Source organism: Artemia sp. Qi Xiang Cuo, chromosome 9 (genome assembly GCF_049724085.1).
Source record: "Artemia sp. Qi Xiang Cuo chromosome 9, ASM4972408v1, whole genome shotgun sequence".
Taxonomy (NCBI): Eukaryota; Metazoa; Arthropoda; class Branchiopoda; order Anostraca; family Artemiidae; genus Artemia; species Artemia sp. Qi Xiang Cuo.
Genome location: NC_142802.1, coordinates 29,750,665 through 29,777,621, shown reverse-complemented (window position 1 = coordinate 29,777,621; position 26,957 = coordinate 29,750,665). Strand labels below are relative to the sequence as shown.

The 26,957-nt window shown below is 36.3% G+C and overlaps 1 protein-coding gene across 2 annotated transcripts in view; it reads right to left on the bottom strand.

Annotated features, from left to right (window-relative positions):
• Positions 1-8,466, bottom strand: part of Cont (Contactin) — a 54,320-nt gene extending 45,854 nt beyond the window's left edge. The window contains exon 1 of one of the 2 annotated variants that reach the window (XM_089094449.1): positions 8,412-8,466. The gene's annotated coding sequence lies outside the window, so the exon portion shown is untranslated. The remainder of the gene's footprint in view (positions 1-8,411) is intronic. The other variant, XM_089094450.1, reaches the window with a different exon arrangement.
• Between the last annotated feature and the right edge of the window lie 18,491 nt (positions 8,467-26,957).

The following is a 26,957-nucleotide window of genomic DNA, read 5'->3' as shown; positions in this document are numbered from 1 at the left end:
TTTTTAGAGATAGTATTGATGTAGAAATTTCAAAAAGGGCTCATTCAATTGGAAATTGAAAGGGCTAGTGCCCTTTTTAAAAGATGAAAGTGATTGGAGGGCAACTAACCTCTCATGTCCACCATTTCCCCAAACACATCCAATCAAAATGGTGAGAAAGACAACCCCCCACCCCTTACAGCTCTCAGGGCAAAAGTTGTAAATTATACCCTGGGGGCATATAAGGTTTTAAATGAAAGGGTTGTTGTAGAAACTTCAAAAAGGGCTCATCTGATTAGAAATTGAAAGGGCTAGTGCCCTTTGTAATAGTGAGAAGTAATTGCGGGGCAACTAATCCCCTTCTTACACTCACCATTTCCCTAAACACATCCAATCAAAATTTTGAGATAGCCATTTTATCAACATAGTTGAAAGTTCTGGAAATTATGTCTTTGACAATGACAACCCCCCACAGTCCTCATGGCAAGGGTTGTAAGTTAAACCCTGGGGGCATACAAGGTTTTTAATGAAAAGGTTGTTGTAGAAACTTAAAAAAGGGCTCATTTGATTGGAAACAGAAAGGACTAGTGCACTTTTTAATAATCAAAAGTAATTGAAGTGATTCAACTAACCCCCTCCCACGCCCACCATTTCCCCAAACACATCTAATTCAAATTTTGAGATAGCAATTTTGTTCAATATAGGTTAAAGTTCTGGAAATTAGGTCTTTGAGGATGACAAGCCCCCCAAAACCTCTCAGGGCAAGGGTTCTAAGCTATGCCCTGGGGACATATAAGGTTTTTTACAGAATGTGTTGCTATAGAAACTTCAAATAGAACTCATTCGATTGGAAAAGGGCTAGTGCCATTTTTGATAGTCAAAAGTGATTGGAGGGCAACTAACCCCCTCTCACCCCCACCATTTACCCAAACACATTCAATCAAAATTTCAAGATAGCCATTTTATTCAATATAGTTGAAAGTTCTGGAAATTAGGTCTTTAAGGATGACAATCCTTCCCCTTCACAACCCTCAGGGCAAGGGTAGTAAGTTATACCCTTGGGGCATATAAGGTTTTATTGAAAGCATTGTCGTAGAAACTTCAAAATTAGGTCTTTGAGGATGGCAACCCTCTCACAGCACTCAGGGTAAGGGTTGTAAGTTATGCCCTGGGGCATACAAAGTTTTTATAGAATGTGTTGTTGTAGAAACTTCAAAAAGGGCTCATTCAATTGAAAATTGAAAGGGCTAGTACCCTTTTTAATAGTCAAAAGTGATTGGAGGGCAACTAACCCCCTCTCACCCCCACCATTTACCCAAACACATTCAATCAAAATTTTAAGATAGCCATTTTATTCAATATAGTTGAAAGTTCTGGAAATTAGGTCTTTAAGGATGACAACCCCTCCCCCTCACAGCCCTCAGGGCAAGGGTAGTAAGTTATACCCTTGGGGCATATAAGTTTTTATAGAAAGCATTGTCGTAGAAACTTCAAAATTAGGTCTTTGAGGATGGCAACCCCCTCACAGCACTCAGAGTAAGGGTTGTAAGTTATGCCCTGGGGCATACAAAGTTTTTATAGAATGTGTTGTTGTAGAAACTTCAAAAAGGGCTCATTCAATTGAAAATTGAAAGGGCTAGTACCCTTTTTAATAGTCGAAAGTGATTGGAGGACACCTAACCCCTCTCACCCCCACCACTTACCCAAACACATTCAATCAAAATTTTGAGATAGCCATTTTTTTCAACATAGTTGAAAGGTCTGGAAATTATGTCTTTAAGGATGACAAACGCCCCACAGCCCCCAGGGCAAAAGTTTTAAGTTATGCCCTGGGGGCATAAAAGGTTTATTATAGAAAGCGTTGTTGTAGAAACTTCAAAAAGGGTTATTCAATTGGCAATTGAGAGGGCTAGTGCCCTTATTAGTAATCAAAAGCGATCGGAGTGTAAATGCTCCCCCACCATGCCCATCATTTTCCCAAACACTTCCAATCAACATTTTGATATGACCATTTTGTAGAACATAGTTGAAGGGTCTGGAAATTATGTGTTTGAGTACGCCACCCCCCTCATAGCCCTCAGGGCTAAGAATGTAAGTTATGTCCTGTGGGCATATAATGTTTTTTTTATAGAAAGCAGTATTGTAAAAACTTCAAAAAGGGCTCATTTGATTGGAAATCGAGAGAGCTATTGCCCTTTTGAATAGTCAAAAGTAATTGGAGGGAGAATCCCCTGCATGCCCATCATTTACCCAAACATTTCCAATCAACATTTTAATATGACCTTTTTGTTCAACATAGTTGAAACGTTTGGAAATTATGTCTTTGAGGATGACAACCCCTCCCATAGCCCTAAGGAAAAGGGTTGTAAGTTATGCCCTTGGGGCATATAAGGTTTTTAAAGAAAGTTTTGTCGTAGAAGCTTCAAAAAGGGCTCATTCGATTGGAGATTGAGAGGGCTAGTGCACTTCTTTTTAGTCAAAAGTGATCAGAGGGCAAATGCCCCCCCCCATGCCCATCATTTCCCCAAATACTTCCAATCAAAATTTTGAGATAGCCATTTTATTCAATGTATTTGAAAGGTCTGGAAACTATGTCTTTGAGGATAAAAATCCCCCCAGCCCTCAGGGCAAGGGTTGTGAATTCTGCCCTGGGGGCATATAGTTTTTTTTTATAGAAAGCAGGGTCATATAAACTTTGGAGGGGGTTCATTGGATTGGTAATCAGATACTCTATTGCTTTTTTTAAGAGTCAAAGTGATTGGAAGGTAGCTACCCCCCCCCCCCCCCCCGCACACACACATGTCATATTGTCCCAAAAGGCATCTAATAGAAATTTTGAGATAGCCATTCTATTCAAAATAGTCTAAATATCATATAACAAGGCTTATGGGGTTGAAACAAACCTTGGAGATTAGTGGCAAGGGTTGTAAGATATACCCAGGGGGTATTTAAGATTTTTATGGAAGGGATAGATGTTTAACTTTAGAAGAACTTTAGAAGGCTCAGTCTTTTTCCCTGAAAAAGACTATGTTAATATGAAACGAACAGAAATTAATTAAAAAAAACTTTTTCCACAAAATAAATTTTTTCAAAGAAAAGTAAAGAACTCCATTAAACCAAAAATGAACAAAAATACAATAAAATAATCTAACAAGCATACAACTTCCACAAATCAGTATCAATAAATAAATGAAACCCAAAACAAACAGAAATTAAAATAAGTAACAGAGTCAAACTCAAACAAGCAGAAATTAATACTGAAAAAATTATTTTAAATGTTTCAATTTTCATAACTATAAGAAATCAAAAATTAATTAAGATTTTAAGGAATAAATATCAGCATATGTATATCAAACTGACATTGCACATTTTTTTTTCAGTAAATTGATTAGAATTTTTTCAGTAAAGTACAAATTATATGCAACTACAATATTACTTCAGAATTTCTCATCTTCTCAAAACCTACCAGTCACAAAATATAGTTAGGTTTTTTTATAGGGGTTGCGTATATTTGTCCATAAAATTGTATAAACTGCAAAGGATTTTTATACTTATTTTGATACATGCTATCCACTCATATTTCCATGATTAGATTTTTATGAATCAAAATTTTACAGGACAATTCTTTTACTCAATGCTATCTGAGTCAAATTTCAAATTTTTGTATTTGTGCATAACAGACATATCAAGATTGAAACATTTGAATGGAATATCTGAAAAATCTCAAGTTTAAAAAAGATTAATTAGAAATCTACTGCAGCTTGAAACCCTGAGAATATAAATCACCAATCTATATCTATCAAATACAAAAATAACAAACACATAATTATTTATTTTTTAAGGTGTGTTTTGACTTGTATACTTAGTTTAAAGCACATACTACATGCATCTTTATGAGAGTTCATATTTTTCTGATGGTTTTGGTCTTTATTTGAATATTTTAGGATGAATAGAAGAGGAAATACTAACAAAGAGCTCAAAACTGACAGGACTAGCCATTATAAACATTCACCAAAATATTGAGGTAGACATTAACCATGTAATAAACAGATATGGCAGGAGTAGAAATAAAGAAATAGAATTTTCCTTATAAAATTGTTAATTCTGTAATTTAAGCAAAATATATTGGACTTTAAAAAGTTGAAATACATTGCTATAAAAAGTAAATTTTTTAGATTTTGTCAAAGTTGACGCTGTTAATTAAAACACTATTTTAAAAAAGAAATATTGATTAGTTAATTCGTTATTGCCTATACTTAAAAGTCTTGTTTTAAATGTCTTCTATGTATTTCTAACTCTTTGTTCTATTTTTCTTGTTATACCCCTAAAAGAACTGGTATTTAATGTTTAATGCATCTTTTACGAATATACAAGTTGTATCTTAATCCTCATTTCCTACTCTTCATTACTATCATAGTCAGGGGCGTCCTGAGGCTTGCCTTATTCAGGGGGTGATCTTCATAAATTTTACCAAATCCCTATCTGATTTATGCCAAATTTTCTGCAGAAATCAAGAAATTTGCTAAATTTTGGCCAATTTTGCAAAATTTCTGCCAAAATTTTTGCCTTCAGTGAAAATTTTACCAAATGTCAAAAAGTTGGGGGGTCAGTGCGCCCCCCCCTCTTTGGTACACCCCTGATCACAGTTACTAAGCAATGCCACAAAGTTAGACAACATGCTAAATGGTTTGACCTATACAAATTGTCACAAAGAGTGTATGACCCCAAAAGATGGTTCAATGCCAATTTTTGTTTTGACAATGAAAAGCTTAACTCACTTGCTATAGCCTAGTGGTCAGAAGTGCAAAGGCAAAAAAAGGCAGAAAATATTAAATATCATACTTTTTTATAGATGGAGAACAGCTTTTTTTTTTTATGGCTGGGTGATTTTTACAACTTACTATTTTTTTGTATCAATATTTTTATATCATTTTAATTTCAACAGATTTATTAAAACTTTAACTTTCACCAGATTTTAGATTAAATTTACAACCATTTCCACTACCTACCTATGACACATAATTGTCAAGGTTCCCTTTAAATTGCTAGTATTTGTTTGTTTGCAAGTTTATCAAAGCAGCCTATTATGCCCCCCCCCCTAAAAAAATCCAGTACTGTTTGATTAGCTGTAAAACATGCAAGAACTGAAGTTTGGCTAATGCTAATGAAATAAAACAAAACAGGATAAAAATATAAGCTTAGAAATAAATTTTGGCTATATATTTGCACATAAGGGGGGTGGGGGTAAAGCATGGCATATATAAAATATGTAACCTAGCCTAACCTAACCTAGGTACCTTTACCCCCCTAAACCACAATAAACTAAAGTTTAAACATAGTTCCTGGAGTGAGATATCCCTTGTTTATACAGTACCAGAGCAGGTAATGTCTATTTGATATTTGCTTTTCTTGAGTGAATGCCTCATGTGTTTTACAGCTAATAGAACAGTATCAAAAATCCTAGATCTGCCCCTGCCTAAAAGGGCTTAAAACTGAATTTAGAAGAACAATTAATATATTCAGAAAGAGCATAAGAAATGGCATCTAGTGGTATGTTCACTTTATTTATAAGTCAATAATATGAAGAGCAATATATTTACTGTAGTGACCTTCAATGACCTTTAGAAAATTTGTGTTATAAAAGTGAAACCTTGCAAAATAGAGCTTCTGCTTAAATGAAGTAGGCTATAAGAAAACTGTTTCAACTTCACAACTTTGCTCAATCCCAATTTATGAGGTTTCAAAGAATTTGCAAATACATTCCCTAAATTAAAAAAAAAACATGGTAAAACATCAGGTTCAGTTATCAGTTTCTTTTTCTCTGTCTTTAGTTCTGAAAATGCAATTCCTGTCACTTAAGTAGAATTCTGAGCAGCCATATCAATGTTATTTGGTACTTGTGCATTATACCCACTCTTTTATATACTGCTAGTTTGGTTAATGCTAATGAAATAGGATGAACATAGAATAGTTTAGAAACAAACTTGGGCTATATATTTGCACATTAGGGGGGGGGGGTGGAGGGTAAAGAAGAAAAGACAGAAACCAAATTATAATGGCTTATGAACAAAATTATAATTATTAGGCCTACATGTTACAATTATGCACCCAGAATGCTATTATGTCTTTGAGAATTGCTGTAAAATTATCTCTACCTTCACACTTCACTTTTGCACACCACATGTACTTGGCTAAGTAAGTTGATAAATGTTGGTGGTGAGTACCTTGGTGCCATTTATTTTGCCATTTGGCTGAGCCCCACATTTGCTCTACTTTTTGTGTATTTGCGCCCATTATTGGGTAAAAAAAATTTTCTTGTGATTTCTTGTTTTATGAATAAAACCTGTTTTTTCCAAGTCAAATTCCTTTTTCCTGGCAAATTCCAAATTATAATTTTATCATTCATTTTAGATCACCTGTTTCACACAAATTGACTCTAACAACTGTTTTATGATCGGTTATCTCTCCTGTATCTGTCCTGCTGCTGCGTCTCATTTGACATATATAAAAGAGTGGGTATAATGCACAAGTACCATTTTTTTCAAAATTTAGGAAAGGTATTTGCATATATTTTTAAAACCTTATAAATTGGGATTGAGCAAAGTTATGAAGCTGAAAATAATTTTGTTGTACTTCAATTAAGCAGAAGATCTGTTTTGCAAGGTTTCACTTTTATAACACACAGATTTTTAAAGGTCATCAAAGGTCAGGACTTTCTAGAGGGAGAAAGAGTGGAGGTAGGTACTTCAAAATCCCTTTCCAGGACATACTTTAGCCTATCCTTGAAAGTTTCATTTTTCTAACCTAACCCCTTTCCAAGATAGCCAAAAGTAGCTAAAATAGAATTTTACCAAACCCATTTTTATGGCTAAGAATTCTACCAAAATAACAGAAACTGAATTTTCAAGACTAAAACCAGAGAAGAAGAAAGTGAAAACTAAAAATTAAGGTAAATGCTGTTTTGTCAAAATTCCTACCTGTTAAGTAGGCAAATTTCAAAGACTTAAGAAATGAGAAGAGGGTTAACATAGAAGCCTGACAATACCATTCCAGAGTATGTTTTGACCCTGTATTCAATACTGAAAGTTTCATTTTCCTAACCAAAGCCCTTTCCTAGATAGCAAAAGTAGCTAAAGTGGAGTTTTGGTAAATATTTACCAAATCATATTATTGAGTTACAACTAAAGTGAATATACTGCTTGATACCTTTTTTTATGCTCTTTAAAAATATAATAATCATTTTTGTTGGAAATGAATTTTAGCCCCCACCCCTATATATACCAATTCAGGGTATATATTTGCACATTAGGGGGGTGGGGGTAATTTTATTTCTGATGTAAATAAGAGGTAAGTTTAAACTTTCCCCCACCCAACCCCCCTAATGTGCAAACATATACCCTGAATTAGTATATATAGGGGTGGGGGCTAAAATTCATTTCTAACAAAAATGATTATTATATTTGTAAAGAGCATTAAAAAAGGCATCAAGTGGTATAGGGTAAAAGACCTCTTTTGGGAAAGACCACTTTTCTTTGGCATTTTGGAAAAATAGCAATGGGTTTTTGGACCTCCCCTTTTTACTACAACTTGAAGCAATGTGAGAGCAGCAACAAGAACCCTGCCTTCTTGGTCAAATTTTCACCAATGATTTGTCAGCATAAATTGAAAATGTGGTTTCTGTTTTGAAAAGCAATTGAAAAGAAAAATTATATTTAAATATTTGTGATTTATAGAATAAATATCAAGCAATAAGTTACATTTCTAGAATCAGAAGAAAATCAGCTTTCTGTCAATATATGAATAAAACTGAAACACTAAAAGGATATATACATCACAATAGGATAGGCCTAATTGGTATTTCCAAAAAGAGGTCCCTGCAGGTAAGTGGTTGATCTTAAATAATCTGAATAATAACCATATTGATGCATAGCTTAGACTTTTAGCTATTCATTAATATACCCAATCCTTCTCAATTCCTCTGTGGTAACAAGATGTGAGGGTTTTAGTTTTACATAATTTTGATCAATTGGATACTGGTACCCTAGGCCTATTCACTTTAGTCGTAACTCAATAATATGATTTGGTAAATATTTACCAGTTTTTATTTTAAAGTTGTTACATAATTTCTTTCTCAACAGTCCCAACTAGGCTGATACTTACACTGATACCAAATATTAACATAGGCATATGTTTGGAGAGCATTATACAATAGAGGATCTAACAGTATGTGATTTCTTTCTTATACTAGACCTTTACTGACATATCTGGCCAAGCTGTTCACTCTGAAGAGTAGACATCTTGGTATTAGACTAGCCTATAAAGGCCCTTTCCAACATGAGCCAAAAAACAAGACTGAGTTCTTCATATACAAGATTCCATTTAAGAGCAACACGGAAGCAAAACAGAGACACTTCTGACATTACATAAATTACCTTAATATAATGTTCAAACTATTCCATGCCCAAACGATTTAAAATTATTCAAAACCATTTCCTTCTATAACAGAAGAAAATACTAAAGTATTAGTGGGTTCAATTTTTGATTTTCACTCAGATGAGAACAAATTAACCAATTATAATCAAATAATATCGTTCTTATTGTACTATTTGGGGTTTTGGAATAATTATTGTCTATCATTAATATACATATAGTAGTTAATATAAAGGCACAGGGTGTGTTCCAGCTTCGACAAAAAGTTACTAAAAGTAACTTTTTCCGTTCCAGCTGACGTTATTTAATAGCTGGAACAACAAAAAAGTTACTTCAAAGTTACTTTTACAGTAACTTTTATTAAAGATAGTTACCGAGCATCTTTAGTAAGTAACTTAACATCATTATCATCATACACCAAATTCTATAGGCCTAATGGATAAGACAAAATTATAAAGATTTTGACCCTTTGTGCAGGGAAGACAATGGATCTGTGATTTTTCAAAGAAGCAGTGATGGTAAATAATCCCATTTTGACATTAAAATAAATCGTGGTAAAAAAAAATGATTAGCCTATTACTTACTTACTAAACTCCCATCCGGCCGGATTGGCCGACTCGGGGCTTCTCCTCTGACTGAACTATGGCAAAGCTTCTTATACAATTCCCTGTTCGCTGCAGTCCGAAGGAGTACCGACAGGGGATGGCTGGGAAAGTTTTCCCTCCAGCGCTTGGAAGGTCGTCCTTTTGGGCGGGAGGCATCAATCCTTCCTTCAAACGCAATTTTTGGAAGTTGGGCTGGGGACATCCACTGAACGTGGCCTAACCATCGAAGCTGTTGAAGCTGGATGGTCTGCATGATGGTCTGGGAATAGTTGAGCGAAGACAATAGCTGTTCGTTTGATATTCGGTCAAGGTAGGTGACACCAGCAAGCTTCCTGAGGGATTTTGTTTCAAAGGCCGCCAACCGGCGTTTGTCTTCTGCTTTCAGGTTCCATGTCTCTGCTCCGTACGTTGCTTCTGGAACCACAAGAGCTCGAAAAAGTCATGTTTTTAGTTTCAGCAACAGATGTTTGTTTTTCCAGATCGATCGTAATTACTTGAAGCTTGCTGAGGCAAGGACGAGGCGTCGTTTAATGTCTTTTGAGGAGTCGTGTGTGGACGTCAGCTCACATACTAGGTAAACGAGAATGGTCAACCCACACGATTTCGTAACCCAGGATCATAATTTCTCTAGGTTGATGGCCTATATCTGTATGTCACGTTACCTTTATGGTTTTGTATTGTTAGCATTGATATTCATCCCAAAGGAACTAACTGCATGATCAATATCGTTAGCGCTTGATTCCAGCTCCTCTAGTTGTTAGTTTAGGCGATTATCATCATCAGCGTCTGCAAGCAAGTCAAAGAGGTGTCCACTCATGAGTGCTCTCGTGTCATTGGGCACCAGTGCCAGTACAGCATTCAGGAATAGGCAGAACAGAGTGGGGGAGAGTAGGCATCCTTGCAGCACTCCTGAAGAGGTTGAGAATTCTTCAGTAAAGCCTTCGCTGGTCTGCACCATGCTTCTCGACTTCTCGTACATGCTCTTGATAATGTCAGTGGGAATACCGTAGTGTGCCAGGATGTGCCATAGGCCATCTCGCCAAATTAGATCGAAAGCTTGTTTGAAATCGATAAACAGCTGGTATAGCTCTTTCCCGAATTCCAGGTATCTTTGCATAATCTGTCTGATCACAAAAATTTAGTCTCTGGTGGATCGGTTTTGACGGAAGCCAGCTTGATATTCAGGGATTACGTGTCTTGTCAGGTTTCTGATCCGATCAAGGAGAATTTTCGTAAGGATTTTAGCTGGTTGGCAAGTAAGCAATATGGGTCTGTAGTTTTCGCAGTTACTTTTAGATCCTTTCTTGTGCAAGGGCACTATGACAGATTTCGACCAAGACCCGGGGAAGTATTTCATTTCCCATACAGCTGTTACTATTTTGTGGTACAGATCAACGACGACATCAGATTCCACTTTTAGCAGTTCTGCCTGCATACCGTCTTTTCTGGGTGCCTTATTTGACTTGAGGGATTTGAGTGCGGCTTCTACTTCTGACCTTAAGGGTGGTGGGGGTGGTTCCTCATCTCTGTGTGCTGGGAACTTTCGAAGCAATTCAGGATCTGGGTTTACTGTTAGATTAAGCTTTTCCTGGAAGTGTTCTTTCCAGCGATCTCGGATTCCGACACAAGTAGTGATTTTGTGTCCATTTTTATCTAAGAGATCGAGGCACTTCGCTTCTTTGCGGTTTGTCAGCTCTCTAGCACGTTTGAACATGAGGTGTGAGTTACCCCTACGGGAGTCCTCCTCACACTGCCGACATTTTTCAGTAATCATGTCTTTTAGGGCTTGGTGGGTTTTCTTCTCAATTTGACGTTTAAGGTTTTTGAATCTATCCTTGCTTTCTCGATCTCGCTTGTTTTGGAGAGTTCGTTTCTCGGTACACATATCAATAATCTCTTGGGTAATCCATGGCTTGTCTTCTGCAGATTTACGGCCGAGGACGAGCTCAGCTGTCTCGCATACGGCCAGGCTGCTTTGCGAAACAAGTAGATCGATGTCGGCTGGACATCAGCAGATCAGGTGTTTCTTGCAAGGTCTTTGACAGTCGTTCGTTGAGCTGCATTCTGTACTCTTGTCTCGTCTTAAGGTCTTTAAGGGCTTCTATCCGGAATCTTGGAACTTTTTGTTTCGGCTTGACAACGGCCTTTAATCTTATGCGAAGCGATGACATGAGGAGATTGTGATCACTATCAAAGTCCCCACCTCCTAGCGTCACTGTGTCTGTGAATGAAGATTTCCATCGGCTGGATACCAGTATATAATCTATCATGTTGGCAGTCCTTCTATCGGGGGACCACCACGTGACTTTTCTCTTTCGTCTGTGCTTGAACATTGTGTTTGTGATAAAAAGCTCGTTATCTCGGCAGAATTCAGTGAGTCGTTCTCCTCTGCCGTTGATCTGTCCGATCCCGAACTTACCCATGACATCTTTGTTTCTGCTATTGTCTCTCCCCACGATGACATTGAAGTCCCCGAGGACTAACACGATGTCTTTCTTCGGAATGGTGTCGACAAGGCTCTGGAGCTAGAGTAGAAATCTGCCAACTCTTCGTCCGACCTTGATGAATCCGGAGCATAGACCTGTACCACGGAGAGGTTTTTCAACTTGCTTTTGAGTCGGATCATCATTAATCTCTCCGAGACAGACACCACTGATAGAAGAGATTTCCTTGCTGCTTTTGTCAGCAAAAAGACGACTCCTTGTCTGTGTGTTCCGTCTTGTCTTCCAGAAAGCAGGAGGGTTGCGTCTCCTATCAGTTCTTCGCTGATACCTGGTAGATGAGTCTCTGAGAGGCCGATGATGTCCCAGTTGTAGCGGTTTGCTTCACGGAGGAGCATGTCTTTCTTTCCTGGTTTCGAAAGTGTCCGAAGATTTAACGTGCCGATTCTGGTGGTGATTTTTGTAGATAAAACCGGTCTAGTGTCCGTTTGTGACGGACTTGTCAAACGTTGCCTTGATTCGTTTCCAACGCTGTTGGCTGTCAATACATCGGTTTCCCCGAATACGGTAGCTTGTCCGTCAGTGTCCCCAGACGCGGTGGCTTCTCCGTTAGTTTCTCTGGACGCGGTATCCCTATTTCGTGTTCTCATTGATTGCCTATTCATAATTCATAATGAGGAAAAGTTTCTTGGCTAGATTTCGAAGCAATGGCAAGCCAATCCTCTCTGCTTCTAGCCGGGACCGTTGACACCCTCGAGTGTGTCTTCCGCTCTTCGCAGTTGTCCTCACTGGGAGGATCATCCAGCCTTCCTACAAAAGCTTGATTATTCAAATTTCTTGAGGGGTTAGGTCTTCAGGTTTTGTTCTAGGGAGCTTCTAAGTAAATTTGTGCAACTATTGAGCTGTGGCTATTCAAGGATTGTGGCTGGCTAGCCTAATTTGGTGAATTGTTGGTAAATATTAAGCAGTTCATATTATTGACCTACAAATAAAGTCAATATGCCGCTAGATGCCATTTGTTATGCTCCTTCTGAGCATAATAATTGATTTTCTTGTAAATTTTGTTTTAATCCTTTTTTGGAACCCTCAAAATGATAATTGATTTCTGTGATTTTTGGTTTAAAAAGAATTAAAACATTGGCTTCAAACTTACTTTTCAGTATAAATCCATTTTGTTAAAGTTATACAATTGGCAAGCAATGATTTCTTCATTTTTCCATCTGCCATGTTTCTTCTGACAGCTTTGATATTTTTTGACATATAGGTTGAAACATATTGATTTGATTGCTTTGCTTGCTTTGCTTTTGTGTTGTTTGCTTATGCTTATGCACTTTATTTATAGGTGTTGGGTCTCCATTAAATAATTAAATTCAACTCTTGACTCCGAAGATAGAATACGTTACATGGTGTCAGAATGGACAGCACACCCTATCCAACAATTGACTGGTTGTCAGTCAATCTCAAAGCCTCGTGGAAGCGATTTCGCCAGCATGCTGAACTGATGTTCACAGGACCCTTGTCCGGAAAAGCCGACGCTGTGAAGTGCTCCTACTTGCTGATATGGGTTGGAGAAAAAGGACGAGATATATTTAACACATTCCAGATTCCAGAAGTAGACAAAAATAAAGTGGATGTATATCTGAGAAAATTCAGTGAGCATGTTGAACTCGGTTCCAATCCCATATTTTCCCGATTCGTTTTTCACAAACGAATTCAGAAAGAAGGATAGACATTTGAAGCATAAGTGACATCTCTGAAGTTACTGACCCTCGATTGTAGTTTCGGAGATAGTTCAGATGAAATGGTGAGAGACAAACTGGTGTTTGGAGTAAAGAGTGACCGGATAAGAGAAAGACTATTGAGTGAAGGTGGAATGCTTACACTAGCAAAAGCTATTGATATTAGCCATGTAATTGAAACAGTTGTGGAGACCCATGCACAGATGAGAAATGAACAAAGTACTAGTGCTGTAAAGCAAGAAGTGGAAGCCATATACAAACAAAAAGTGTTGCCAAAGACAATGACGCCAAACTGTTACTTCTGTGGTAACCAGTACTTCGCGAACACAAATGCCCCGCAAAAGGGAAGATCTGTTCCAAGTGTCGGAAGCCAAATCATTTTGCAAAGGTTTGCAAAAAAAAGGTCTGTCAACGAAATTGAAGCCCTGCCAGCTGAGAACGAAGGAAACAATGAATACTTCATCAAGTCTGTTGACAGCAGAACCGATTCAGTCCAAAAGCCAATGATTAAAGTTAACTTACCTGAATACCGACGAGAAATAACCTTCAAAATTGATACAGGGGCTGATGCAAACGTTCTCCCAGCAAGTGAATTTAGATCCCTAAAACCAAGACCTACCTTGCTTCCCAAAAAAGATATCCTGACAAGCTACAGTGGATGCAGCCTTGAAGTACTTGGAATTGCACAGATTGTGATTCAGTATAAGGACCGAGAACCGCAGGTTCATGTGTTTCATGTTGTTGAAACCCACAAAGGACCAATTCTTAGTAGACAAACGAGCGAACAGATGAACTTGATCAAGTTTGTGCTTAGCATGTCATGTAGCATGACTGAAGACCCAGCCACGGTTTCAACCAGACCTGAAGTACGACAGATCCTCGAGGAATATGATGATGTCTTCCAAGGTATTGGGACGTTGCCCGGAAAATGTCAGATTTACCTGAAGGAAGGATCTGTTCCGACAGTCCAGCCACCAAAAAGAGTTCCGTATGCCCTTCAGCCGAAGCTAAAAGAAGAACTAGACAGATTAGAAAATATTGGCATCATAGAGAAGGTACAAAAACCGACAGACTGGGTGAATTTGATTGTCCTTGTAAAGAAACCAGACGGAAAAATCCGAATTTGTCTAGATCCAATGGACTTAAACAAATGTATCAAGCATCCTTACCACCCCATTCCTTGCTTTGATGGTGTAGCAGTGAGATGTGCTGGAGCAGAAAGATTTTTCAAAACTGATGCTAGAAATGGTTACTGGTCAATGGTTTTAGACGAGGAATCTGCTGACCTCACTACATTCAGCACAACATTTGGAAGATACCGCTTCAAGAGATATCCTTTCGGGCTCATATCAGCCCAGGATGAGTACCAAAAACGAATGGAAGAGGCGTTCGAAGGTATTGACATTGGTCTGATAGTAGATGATGTTGCTGGAATGGCTGAAAGTACAACAGATCATGATAGGAAACTAAGGACAGTTATGCAGAGGGCTCGTGAAAAAGGCATCATGTTCAATAAAGATAAATGCCTTTTCGATGCCGTAGCCATTCCCTACTTTGGACATATACTGACAAAGGGAAGTATGGAACCAGACCCTAACAAAATTAGGGCAATAAAAGAAATGCCAGCCCCCAAGAGCAAAGATGAATTGCAGACTTTTCTAGGGATGTACAACTATTTGTCGAGGTACATTCCCTGCCTCTCTACCCTAAGCCAGCCACTTAGGGACCTGGCCAAAGCAAAGGAGTTCAATTGGAAAGTAGTACACAACGATGCCCGAGTCAAAGTCCAGGAAGCCATTTGCAGCAAACTCACATATTTTGATACAAAAAGTGCCCAGGTGGAAGTGATAACAGACGCATCAGAACACGGGCGAGGTGCTCAACTGGTTGCGGATCTCGCCAAAGTAGTCTTTGCTTCTATATCTCTTAGTAACACAGAAAAACGGTACTCACAAATCGAGAAGGAGCTTCTGGGAATTGTGTTTGCCTGCACACATTTCCATCAATATATTTGTGGTAGAAAGATCACTGTGACAACGGATTGCAAACCTTTAGAGGCGATATTGTCCAAACCGATAAATAGGGCACCACCCCGATTGCAAAGAATGATGCTAGTGCTCCAGCAGAATGAACTGTCATTCCAGTATCGTCCCAAATATCGTCCCGGCAAAGAAATCCCGGTAGCTGATGCCTTATCACGAATGCACTTACCTGACCAAGACCCAGAAATTCAAATTGAAGGAGAAGTAGCCATCCATACATTCTTTAGAGATATTCCAGTAAGCAGAAACAAACTAGAGCAAGTCCGTGAGGAAACCCTAAGAGATGTTGAGCTGAAAACACTGTCAGACATCGTCGAATCTGGCTGGCCTAACGACCGAAGAGATATACCATCTATTGTTCTTCCATTCTGGAACTACAGAGACGAGCTGGTTATCAACGATGGTATTATACTGAAAGGCGAACGCATTGTTGTGCCTAAGGCACTGCATGGAGACATACTGCAACAGCTTCATTCATCACACGTTGGCATTGTGAAAACAAAAGAAAGAGCTTGTAGCTCTGTATTCTGGCCTAACATCACGAAAGATATCACGCAACTAGTATCTGGTTGCGAAATATGCGCCATGCATCAAATGGATCAACAGAAAGAGCCATTGATATCCTCAGAGGTCCCCCAGTATCCATTTCAACACATAGGCTTGAAAATCTTTACATTCAGTGGTATGGAATACCTAATAACTGTACACTCTTATAGTAGATTTTTCAAGGTGAATAAACTTGCCATTTCAAACTCACAGCAAGTGATCTCGAAATTAAAAATGTATTTCACCAGATATGGTATACCAGAGAAGATTACTTCAGACAATGGGCCACAATTCAGCTCGGAGCAGTTTCGAACGTTTGCAGCATCCTGGGATATCAACCACGTCACATCGAGTCCCCGATACCCACAGTCCAATGGGATGAGCGAGAAGGCGATCCAGACGGCAAAACGGATCATGACGAAAGCGACAGAAAGCCGAACGGATCCATACATCGCATTGCTGGAATACCGAAACACCCCAGTTGATGGAGCGTATACACCGGTTCAGCTGCTCATGAGCAGGAAAACCCGGTCAATGGTCCCAGCGCTGCCATCCCATCTGCAGCCGAAAATAATTGCGAAGCCAGTTTTCGAGAAAGCAAGAGAGAAAGCTCAGTCTAGACAGCAGAGAGCTCACAACAAGAACGCCAAAGAGCTGAAAGAATTGAGCATAGGAGAGAAAGTATGGGTGAAATTTGACGAAAGTAGTGGATGGCGCAAGGGCGTAGTCGAGAAGAAGTTGAGACAACAAGAGCGCTCTTACCTGGTGCGGCTGCAAGACAACAGTACTCTTCGGAGAAACAGACGCCACCTACGTCACAGATCGGAACCATCTATAGCCGAGCCGGGGCCTATACCATCCCACCCATTACATGCAGGCCCGTGTTACCCAGTACCCCAAACTACATACTTACCCGGATGGAACAGCGACAGTTGGAGCCAGTACGATGCCTGTCGCAGAGCAATCCAGTGCCGAATTGAACAGCAGTACTGACGAGGAAACCCCGTCAGTAATCGAAGATGATGATTTCACTATAGCCGAAAGGCCAAACATCAGGGGGGAGAAGGAAAGAGCATTAAGTCTACGATGTCAGTCAACTACTGATACAGGCATACCCCCTGTGACCAGCGCTGAAGCCCCGCCAGATGCAGGAAGAGTCACTCGCTCAGGTAGACTTTCCAAACCACCTGCGCGTATGAACCTGAGCATTGATCGTCACGTTGATATCCACCTCTGTCTATGAAGGTCTAAATCGGGTCAAAACGTCCCAAATTCTCGTAGATAATTCTACGAGAATTTGGGAAGTTTTGACCCGATTTAGACCGTCTGGGCAAAACTTCCCAAAGTCTCGTATATAATTTTCCCAAATTTCGTTGATTATCAACGCAAATTTGGAAAGTTTTGACCTGATTTAGACTGTCGGGTTAAAACTTCCCAAATTTTCGTTGAAAATTTCAACGAAAAATGGCAGAATTATAAAGTCGAATTTGGATAGTATTTACCCAATGTAGACCTTCATACAAATAGGGTTAAAAAGTTATAAAGTTAAGGGCTGACCTACCTTTCAAGAATTGTGAAGTACACAAAACCCATCTCCTTTGTCACAATCATTAATTGCGTGAATTTTGAATGCTCTTTTTACAATTTATTATCTCTTAAATACTCTTTTTAAATAGGCTAAATCAAGTCCAAGATTGTGATCCTGTTGTTCCTGTTTAGGAAAGATAAATCTTGATCAAAATAAGTGTACGAGTACTGAGGGTCTTATCCTGTAGCCTGGGGTTATATCTGGTCCCTTAAGGGAAGGGGGATAGGTAATAATTGTGATAAATTATAGCCTAAATGCCCGAGCACATGGGTTAAGATGATTAGGACTAGTCTAAGATGTAATTTTATAAGCAGTCCATTACACAAGGACACATGTTAATAAAGCAATTCTTCCTTTATGATATGCAAAATGATCCTAGTTAGGTAAATCTTTACCAACTCATATTATTGACTTACGAATAAATCGAATATACCACTCAATGCCTTTTTTCATATTCTTTCCAAATACAATAGGCTAATCATTTTTGTTGGAAATGAATTTTACCCCTCCTCTCCTAGATATAATTAGAACAGCTATATATTTGCCCCTCAGGGGGGGGGCAATTTTATGTCTGTTATAAATGGGAGGTAAATTTAAAATATATCCCCAACCCCCTAACTGTTACAATATAGAAAATGTCTTTTTATATATGACTGAGGGTAAAATTCATTTATGATAAAAATGATTATTATATTTGGAAATAGTGTAAAAAAGGCATTGAGTGGTATATTCAATTTATTTGTGAGTCAGTAATAGGATTTTGTAAAAAATTACCCCTCGTTAACATATTTTCCAGGGGGAGAATTAAAATCAAGTAGGCTATTTTGCAGGCATCAAGGCTAATTATAGAAAAAAGCCAAGACAGATAGTCCAAGTTATTGAAAGGCAAGTCTGGGATAAGCCCATTGTAGGATTGTATAAAAATGATGTCATTTCATTTGTTGGTAGCCTAGATAAGTCTATTTATCATCCATCCAAATATACATTTTCCCAATATCTTACAACAAAATTAGAGAAAAAGTATAAATGAAAAATGAGAATAGTAGGGCAAATTTGGGGGCCAAAAATGTATGTTGCAAAACAGCAATGTGGGAACATTGTGTCTAAACATTTGGACAACAACATGATTACATTGCTGAAGCAAATCCCATCTCCTTTGTCACAATCATTAAATACACAGTGATTGAATGCAACTGTTATTAGGGAGAAGAAAAATGTCTGCTGAAACTCTGCATTCTTTGATTTCAAGCAGGTAAAAAGACTTGATAGTTAAAGAAGGGTAGACGTTGGCATTGATATGGACCTACATTTAGATAACAATCCTGCTTCTATGTAACCCAACAAATTTTTTACCAACTGAAAATATAAATATCTAAATGCCCTTAGAAGAAGGAACATCCAAAAATTGATTATAATTATAATTCTTGATGTATATCACAGAGAGGAAATAAATACCATTAAATGTGATGCCTTTCCCAAAGAAAAACGTATGTTTTCAGGAGCTGACCAATCTCTTAGAAAAAGGAAAAGCATGGAAAGAAGTCTCTGAAATTCTTGGCATTAGTATAAGTACTGCCAAAAGAAGGCTTTTGCATAGTGGTCAGTTCAGATCTGCTGTTATATTACAGGGTTAATGAGTATTTTCTTATCACACATTCATTCTAATCTTTTGACAAAATTAGGGTAAATAACCAGTGATGAAACCATGTTTATTATGTTAAAATATAACACTAATAACTTCTAAATTCATCAAAAATGAACTGAAATGTATAAATCATTGAATAGCTATGCTTAGAAACTTAATAAAATATATTTATTACAAATTTTCTAAAGACAGCTTCCTTGTTTGATTATTTACAGGCTCTTGACATGGAAAAGAAATTCTGAAGTAATTTGGTTTTACATAATATGGCAAATAGATGCTCAATTATTTTTTATATTTGATTTAGTTCAAATCTCCCTCAATGTTCTGTCAAATTTTCACCTTTATATATGTAGTCTTAATTCTACTAGTATCAAAGTAGTAGTGGTAGTAGTAGGAACAGTAGTAGCAGTTATAGTTTATTATTTAGGAGAACGCCTCTCCTGAAAGACCCATTTTAATGGCCTTTGTATTTTGGGAAAGTAATAGTCAAACATGCATACCTTTTCTCAATAACATATACTATATGTAAACACTGAACATATTGCAAAAATTACAGCCCGTGACCTGAGGCCTTGGGATGGTTAGGGGAGGGGGGTTGATATCCCCAATTGAATAATTACTTAACCTTAAAATATTGCTTATAAAATTTGATTTCTTTATTTTTTTTTGGTTTTTTTTTTTGGGTCGTGGAGGGGGGGTAGGGTTGGTTGCTCTTAAATCACTGACTCTTAAAAAGGGCACTATAACTTCCTTTTTAAAATCAAATAAGATCAATCTGAATTTTAAATGACCACCCATTCCATTAAAACCTTATATACCCAAAGGACCTAACTGAAAGCCCTGATCCTGGGTTCTGGGGAGATGTGTCAACCCTGGACAAAATGGACATTACACAATTTCAATCAGATGTGTTTGGTGGGGATAGTTGGGGGGACTAGTTGGCCTCCATCACTTTTGTCTCTTAAAATGGAACTAAAACTACTAATTTCAACCAAATGAACTGCCTCTAATATTTGTAAAACCATCCCATCTTAAGAATCTTAAATGCCCCAGCTGCATAACTGGTAACTATTACCCCTAGGCTCTGGTGGTTTGTATCAACCCCAAAAGCTTTGTTATATGATTGTTGGACTATTTTTAATAAAAGTACTGTCTCAAAATTTTTATTGGATGCATCTTCTGAAAATATGACATGTGTGAATAGAAGGGAGGGGGTGCTGTGTTCTGATCACTTCGACCCTATAAAATGGAATTAGAACTTCTGATTTACCAATCCTTTTAAATGTTTGTTGAAAACGCAGTGGCAAAAATACAAAACTACAGAAACTATGAACAGCCAGGATGAATGCCATCTATAAAAAAATATCATTCAGTACAAATTTGAAAACAGACAAAAAGAATGTTTTTTTTCATATATTTTATTGCAAAGTTGGAAAAAGAAGTAAATATAAAGGTTCTCCTCCTAAAAATATGTTAACTAGGATCATTTTGCATATCATGAAGTAAGAATTGTTTTATTTACGTGTTTTCTTATATAATGGACTATTCATACATTTCACACTAGGCTAATTGAGATCGATTGACTACAATTTTTTTCTTGGCATTTTAACTTAGGTCAAAGTTATCCTTACAGCCTAGCCAAAGATTTTATTACTATTATTCTTAAACTTTAGTGTAAAATTCTGTTTGGAGCTACTTTTTATTATTATGTAAAGTGGTTAAATTAGGAAAATGAAAATTGGGATGGTTCTACAGACAAAATTATGTCCCAGGAAATATTTTGAAGTACCTACTTCTGCTCCTTCTCACTCTAGTGGGCAGCGACTTTTGATGCTCCTTTTCACTTAAGAGAGCAGTGACTTTTGATGACCTTTAATAAACTTTGTGTTATAGAATTAAAAATTTTGATTTTAACCTAAATGCTATAAAAACTATAGGCTACTTGGCTTTTATTTTCTTATTTGAGTTTTATTTATAGTAAATATTTACTTGTAAATCAATGGAGAAAATTCTTTTCCAGTAAACTCTTCTTCATAGCTTCACCTATTTTATTACTTCCATTGCATAAAATAAAGCAATGAAATTATTTTATGACTTTTCATTACTAAAACTTAAATTTTAAAACAGCTATTAGAGTCAAGAAAGTGTTGCAATTATTTCTAATCATAGACTGCTTTGATAGAAGTATTGTTGCATTACTTTTCACAAATTTGAACATTCATAGCTATAGTATAAGGCTAGAATTGAAAAAAAGTCTACCAATAAATTTTCAGTGAAATTCACTTTCCCAATATTATACTCACTCTGGTCATCCATGCCTCCTACCCCCCCCCCCCCCTCTAATGGGTACAAACACAGCTCTAGGCCATACATAGAAGTACTGATATTGAAGATATGATGTATTAGTAACAAAATTATGGAAACTACAACAAACAATTATGGAAAGCAAGTGTTCAGAATGAATAATTTAAAATTCCTAACCGAACCAAATCTATCTGTTAAATATTTAGTTACAATATATCTGCACAGTAGTTTATGACATTTAGGCTAAGCTGGTTATCTGAGAGTGCACACATTCTGTCTCTAGGCTTGGGACTATCTTATTTTACTGACCAGTCTGCATTGCATGGTGATTTTACATCAGTATTAAGCCCAGATGCCAATAAATAGGCATCAGCCATGTTATCATTGTAGTTTGTGTTGACCCTCCAGCATTACGATCAAAGGCAGCAGCCCCCTTTACATATAGGATAATTTGTTCAAGTTTCATATCACTGTTTGTCCTTTCTGACTTAATATGAAATTGAATTTTTGTAATAAATGAAACTACATACTCACTTTATATTTTCTTCTTTAATAATACATTATTAATATGCAATAGGAAGAAATAAATCATATACCCGCCCCCCCTCCCAAAAATAGTATTGGCAACTACCCCCCATGAGCCTGTTTTTTACTGAAAGACTATGATCAAAGTTTTTACTTAGCCCTTTTATTGAACATAGTTGGCTGGTCCAATAACTTAACGTTGAAGATTATATGACCTTACTCCCTCCCATAGCTGCTGGGTAAGGGATTGCTATTAATGCTATTTGCATGTCTTTGTTTTCGCATATTGCTTTTTGGCCTTGGTGCTATTGTTAATTTCTTTTTTTTCGTTGGAGAGTAGAGTCCTCCAGAGAGGGCAGTTTTTTTTGGGGGGGGCGTAGTATTGGCGGTACTGGAATATTGTTAAAATTGTTATTCAAAAAAAAAAAATAAAAAAATTCTAAATAAAAAATTTAAAAAAACATAAAATAAGTAAAAAAGTAATTAATCTGTATGTTAGGGATGCCCCTTCTTCAACCACTGCTAAAAAAACTGTTTAAAAAAACTTTAAAATTTTAGCATACAGTACAAGGGGAGGCCCCCTTCACACATGGGATAATTTCTGTTTTTTTTAGTTTCAAATTTGTTTCTTACTTTTGGTTGGAAAAACTTGGTCTTTATTTTTTGAAGCAGTTTGTGGTAACAAACTGTGAGTAAGGAGCCTTGTTCCTCAATAAAAAAAAAAACTTTAAAAAATAGAGTTTTGGTGACAATAGATACATCAAAAGAACCACATTCTGATGCTTATTCAAATTATGTAACAACCTGAGAAAATTTTCCCAACTTTTGAAAAAGTGGGGGAAATGCTCCCAACACATCAACTGAACTTAATGAAAATAACATCAGGAGATTCAGTATTCAAGAAAACTCAACTATAGATGTTTCAAACTCCTGTCTAAAAAATTTAAAATTTTGAAGTTTTTTGGAAGAAGAAAGATCATGGATGCGTTTTTATTTTTGTTTGTTTTCCCCAGGGGTGATCGTATCAAGTCAGAAATTGCAAAAGGTCAGGAGAGGGCTCATTTGAATAGAAATTAAAAGTTATATTGTCCTCTTCAAGTGACCAAAAAACTGGAGGATATCTAGCCCAAGTCCCATGCTCATTTTTCCCTCAAAGTCACCCAATCAAAATTTTTTGATAGCCATTTCTTCAGAGTTGTCGAAAAGGGTAATAAATGTCTTTAAGGATGACTTAACCCCCCACATTATGTGAGCATCTTTTCCGGGAGGGAATTTTCATGGAGGGGGAGTCTGATTTTCACATATTATTAAAAAAAAATCAGAAATAAATTAAAAAATAAGTTTTCAACTGGAAGTAAGGAAAAACAATATAAATAAAAGCAAGTAGGACTTATTATGTACATGAGTGGGGTTGCCCCCTCCTTTTATAACATATTTCCCATTTATTCTGCCAATCTGTCTCTCAACCCATGTACCTATTAATTGAATCAACTGTAAAAACATTTGGCAGGTGGCAGAATGTATTGGAAACATATAATGTTGGCTATATATTTACTTATTAGGCAGGTTGGGGGAAATTATAGTATAGAGCTGCATGATTTTCCTCTGGGTATGTAGGCTAAGCAGAAGGTCACTTGTGCTTGATGCTGTCACTACTTTTTTTAGCTGTGTTGAAAAATATCTAAAGAAAGTCCCCTTTCAAAAGAAAAGAGCCCAAAGTGAGTTTGAATTTGTTAAAGCTTGGAGGTTTTCCCCTTCTGTCTGTTTAAACAAAACGGATTCATAATTGAAACTTTGTTCATTTCAATCTTTAAGGGTGACATATATTTACAACACTTCATTAAATAGTTGTAAAAGGGTACTTTTATTTATTTGGTTCTCTTTGTCCTAAAAGATTTTTTTAAATCCCCAAGTTGATACACATATATTACAAATAACTTATTCATACCTGAGGTCAATTTGCAAGTTTTGACCTACTTTGGAATCCATTTTCTCAAAATTACATTTAAATTCATTGAAGCTAGGAAACATGAACCTGCTACCTTGTTAGATAAAATGGATGGACTTAAATAGGTTTTATTGCACTAAATCAATAAGATCATGGCAACTAAAAAAAAGGAAATTAACTTTTAATTACTAGACTTTACATAAGTATAATAGAAACAAAGAAAAACAAATCACAAAATGTCACTTCTGTACTCAATTGCCAACCTGAGCAATTGTCCTAAATTTTAAATCTTGAAAAACCTTCAACCCTTATTACATTCAACAGCCGTCTCTCATGACATACACTCTTATCCATACATCCACAGTTCAGGCAAAAGTAAGGACCATCTTACTTGCATTTCTTCATTTCTACTTACATTTAATGTGTTTAAAAGAATTTTTGTGTGGCTAAGTCAGTAGGCGTACTTAAATATTTGTTTTCCTAATTTTTGAACATTTTTAAATTGGTAAAAAAGTTTAGATTTTCAAAATTTTTAGTGACCAAAATATATGTCAATCAATATTAAGTGCACTTGAAAGAGCAACCACTGGTAATAGACCCACAGAAATATTTAAGGTGATAAAAAATGTTTATTGCCTGAAAATTTGACAAAACTACAGAAAGGGCTCCTCAATAATTAATAGCTTAAAAATATCTACTTTAAACACAGCACAACACATTTGTTTGAAAGTCAGAATGGCCTGATAAATTATTTAATCCTAATCATGCTTTGAGGCCTTTGGCTGATTGTCAAAATACTTTTGAAAATCAGTGAAGATAAAATGTTGTGTGCAAACTGAACACCAATATGTAAGTAAGTATGGTGTCACTAGACTTTTAAGGTCCAAACTGGTAGCACTGATCTCCATTTTGTGGCCCTTTAGCCAGGAAGTGCAATTGGAAGCTAGGGGCGAGTAATCCTATGCTTTTGCATGCCCTTCCTGCTTACCTTCCCCAGATTTCTCCAGGTACCCATTTAAAGCTGGGTCATCTATGGCTGAGCTTACAGAGTACCATCTCCAACCCATATTCCAAACCAAATAAACTGGCAATGCCAGGAATTAAACCTGTGCCCCTTGGACAAAGGATTCTCAACCCAGAGCGCCAATCACTTAGCCAGGAACACTAATGGGACCAGGGAAAAAAATATTTGAAACAATATATTAATATAACAATATAAACAATATAACAATAAACAATATATTTATTGATGTATTTTATACCTTCTTTTTATGCACTAAGTAACATGCTATTGAACACAAATCTGCCTAGAGTTTTTATTACAAGAACTGTCATGCCTCAAAGATAACAACATGGTCTTAATCAATGTAACATTATTTGTCATAATTTGTCAACCACCAAAAAAACCCAAGAAGATACATTTGTTGATATTTCACAGTCATGCTGCATCACCACAAATGGCACCTAAGTAACCCAGTCATCATAAAGTAACTATGTTGTTCCCCATCTTATAGAGAACTTGGAAGACAAGAATAACTCAACAAAGAGGCATATCCTCCCCAACAAAAGGTTATAAACTCACAATATTCCTCAAACTAGAAGAAACTTATACCAAATTAAAAGAAGTCAAACGTATGCAGACCAAATCCAAGTATCCAAGATAATCAACTGAAGACAATCAAATGAAAAGCATTAGTCATACAAGTCAGCAAAACAATCAAATGAGACGCTTAGTCATACAAGTCATGAAGCAGTAGAAAATTGATTTGCAGCAGGAAATCTATAAGAACAAATTCATCAAGAAAAAAGATAAGATATACCTTACATAAACTCCAATCTTTATCAAATGAACATTACCAAATAATGTTTTGATAGATAACTTGATATATAAACATTGAAAAATATGGAACCAGTTAAAACTTTTGACAATAATCCTACAATTTATAGACTATTACAAATTTCATGTTTAATTATTGTGATAATGGAAAAAATGACTAAAATTTGCCTTTGCACCAATAACAGTAATTACTCAAAATCAACAAGTGGAAAGGGTCGATAAGAGACATGTAGAATCATGGCAAGATGTGAAACAGAACAGATTAAAAAAAGATATACAGTAAAAATTAAGTGAACAAAACTAATATGCCAGAAAATCAGTGTAATATTGTGAATCTTTGTTTTACTATATTTTTTAAGTTTGGTAACCATGTATGTTTATAATTTTAAATACCCAGCATAAATTGAACAAAGCTATACTTAATTATGTAATCCTAACAAAAACAAAAAATACTAAACCTTAAATAAAATGCAACATAAGAGAAACAATTAAAGCTTGGTATTAATAAAAAACAAAAAAACTAATTATTGTCAGTGTGTTTAAAATATTATTTTACATTTAAGCGACATTATTATGTTCAAAGATGTAGGAATATAATCTAATGAATATTATTGTAATTTTAAGTAAAAAGGAAATTTTTTAAAATTATTAATCCCCCATGGTGAATGAAGCGTATTTCTTTTACATAAAAATAATGAACAATGTTTTAATTGTAAAAATAAATGCATAACATAAAATATTTTAATTATATGATGTGGGCATCATCAACTGGGGGAAGGGAGATATGAAATGTACTGCATAGCCAAGAAAAGCGTTTCCTTTGCATAGAAGCAAAAAATTGCATCTTTTGAAAAAAGTACTGTTTTAAATGACCATACAATTTTGCAATAGCTATGGCTTACGTGCAAAGTATAGCATACTTGCTGGGTGTTGCCTATCTTGAATTTCCCAAGTAGGAATTCAAATTTTTTTGCTGTCATCCTTACTTAGTTGAAGCAAATTAAAGTTTTGGGAGTGGTCATATAAATTGTAGTTTTTTTAATCTAACTTTTTTCGCAGTCAGATTTGCATCTAAACAGCGTTCAAATGTGTTAGTCTTTTTTTTTTGTATCTTACCAAACATGTGAAAGGTAAGAAAACCAGTTGTTTTACAGTATATACACACTGAAAATTTTGTGAATAAAGTCAGTCTTAGGAATGTATCCAGAGACAACTCATATGCATTTTTGTCCAGTTGTCATTTTGAACTTTGTCAATTGTTCATTTTAAGTGAGTACTAATAAATTTATTGTTTATTATGATTTTCTTGTTTGTATTGTCAGATGTCA